The following is a 2,491-nucleotide window of genomic DNA, read 5'->3' as shown; positions in this document are numbered from 1 at the left end:
ATTCACAACGTATAGATTTATGAGGTATAGGTCCTTGAAAAATGTCATATAATCCTTGAATGATCTCAGTGTGGAATGCAGGTGTTTGATAACACTTCTCACTATGCGAGGTGACCAGAAATCCTCACTGAGATAGCTCATCTCTTACTTTGGCCCAGGAAATGTGTCTAATGTAGAAAAGAAGGACCTGGAATCCATACGGGATATCCCAAATCACTCTGTGTTTCACCTGTGTTTCTGCATTGCTTGTATCCTTTAAATTATTAGTAAATTATTATTTATTTATCAATACTCAAGTATTTCTTGCTACTAGATAAGTTTCTGATGCAGGTAAATCTAGTTCATTTTACTGTGAAAAAAACATGAAAAATATGACAACTCATCAGCGCTAAGAATAGGGTTTTCTATTGAAAACATGGAATATAGATTAATTTCCCACAAATTCAAATTCAGCAAACATTTACTGAATGCCAACACAGTGGATGACACTAGGCATATCCACATGCATTTTGGGTTTAATTCGGCTTAATGTTTCAAACAACTATGAAATGGCTTTCATCTTCTCAATTAACAATTGAGAAAATTGAGGCACAGAGAAGTTACATGGTTTATGAAAGGGCACACTGCTGATAGAGCTGGTCTGTCAACTTCTCCTGCCTTCAAATCCAAATGCTTTGGTTTTTAAAAAACAATTGGGGGGGCGCCTGGGTAGCTCGGTCAGTTAAGCGTCCGACTTCGGCTCAGGTCATGATCTCACGGTCCGTGGGTTCGAGCCCCGCATCGGGCTCTGTGCTGACAGCTCAGAGCCTGGAGCCTGTTTCAGATTCTGTGTCTCCCTCTCTCTGTGACCCTCCCCCGTTCATGCTCTGTCTCTCTCTGTCTCAAAAATAAATAAACGTTAAAAGAAAAACAATTGGGAGTCAGAAAAACCAACATATAAAATATGGCTCTGTTACTTACTAATAAATTCAGGGGTTTGCTAATTTTCCAAACAATACTGCTTGCGTGTGTAAGGTGGCAATGTTACCAGTATCATTAAGGTTACATACAAGTTTTTAGGTGGATTAAATGAGTTAATATTTTAATAAGGTCAAATACTGGGGCTCATAGAAGTTATCACATTGTTGTACTTATTTCTGTTACTTCTCACTCTGAATCTCAGTAGCAGCCCTGAAAGTTCTAAACACAGAAGGCAAGCATAGTGATTTGAATGGAAAGGAGGAGGGAAAAGCCATGAACACTGCTCGCAACTGTTTGTTTGTTTGTTTTCCTTAAAAAGGTTGTGAAATTTCCATCGAACCCTAGTGGGGAAAATTGGTGGTAAAATATATTCATTTTCAGTCAAGGCAGCAGAGGAAAGACGGCGGTGGAGTATAATCTTTTCACTCAGCGTCCTCAAAAATTGACTTATTTAAAAAACAATGTTTATGTATTTAATTTGAGAGACAGAGGCAGCACAGGGGAGGGGCAAAGGGAAAGGGAGACATAGAATCCCAAGCAGATTCCACCCTGTCAGTGCAGAGCCCGGCATGGGGCTTGAACCCATGACTCGTGAGATCATGACCTGAGCTGATACTAGGAGTCAGGCGCTTAACCAACTGAGCCACCCAGGCATCCCATTTTCTTATTTTCAATGAAGACAAACCATCAGAAGGTCAAGCCATGGTTAGGAGTGCACATCGGAAAATACAGTAAAACCTTGGTTTGCGAGCATAATTTGTTCTGGAACCATGCTTGTAATCCAAGGCACTTGTGTATCAAAGCAAATTGCAAGAACCAACGGCTCAGCTGTGATCATGTGACTTTCAGCATCATGTACTACTCACATTTCAAGACATCGCTCATTTATCAAGTTAAAAATTATTAGAAATGGGTCCTCGTCTTGTGCAACACTCACGGAACAAGTTACTCACAATCCAAGGTTTTGCTGTACTGTGACATACGGATGGAAAGGAAGCATGCCAAGAGCGCACACGCACCTCCTCAGTCCCTGAGCCCCAAGTGTGACTGTTGGAATACTGAGGGCTATATCCAGTCAGCACGTCAGATCAAAGTGGGGTAGGCGTGCTGTGTCGGGGAAGTGTCACACCACAAAATGGTGGGTGGGACAGGCAGGGACAAAAGGAGAAATCATGCTCACGGGCTATTTCTATACTATTGCTCACAGGCTATTTCTATTCCATTGCTCACAGGCTATTTCTATATATCCTCCCCCTGATCAAGATGAACCACCCACTTGAGTTGGGGGTGAAATGCCTTGAAGAGGTAACAACTCAACATGGAAAGCTTTTGGCCTATTGAGCTTTCCCAAGAGGCAAAGGGCCTGCAGGATCAAGGTTTTGAAGAAGGTGTTATACACACACACATACACACACACACACACACACACACACACACACACACACACACACCCCAAATGGATTCTGAGGGCTTCCCCTAGTTTCCTTGATCCCATTCACACGTCTCTTGCAACTAATACACACACATAATT

At 42.0% G+C, this 2,491-nt stretch overlaps 1 non-coding gene across 1 annotated transcript; it reads right to left on the bottom strand.

Annotated features, from left to right (window-relative positions):
* Window positions 1-1,521: 1,521 nt before the first annotated feature.
* Window positions 1,522-1,613, bottom strand: TRNAR-CCU. Its single transcript has 2 exons — window positions 1,577-1,613; window positions 1,522-1,556 (listed from the first exon to the last, which is right to left on the bottom strand). It is a non-coding gene; the product is annotated as a tRNA-Arg (tRNA).
* Window positions 1,614-2,491: the final 878 nt, after the last annotated feature.

The sequence above is a fragment of the Lynx canadensis genome, chromosome A2 (genome assembly GCF_007474595.2).
Source record: "Lynx canadensis isolate LIC74 chromosome A2, mLynCan4.pri.v2, whole genome shotgun sequence".
Classification (NCBI taxonomy): domain Eukaryota; kingdom Metazoa; phylum Chordata; class Mammalia; order Carnivora; family Felidae; genus Lynx; species Lynx canadensis.
The sequence above is the reverse complement of the archived record's forward strand: the minus strand, read 5'-3'. Positions and strand labels throughout refer to the sequence as shown.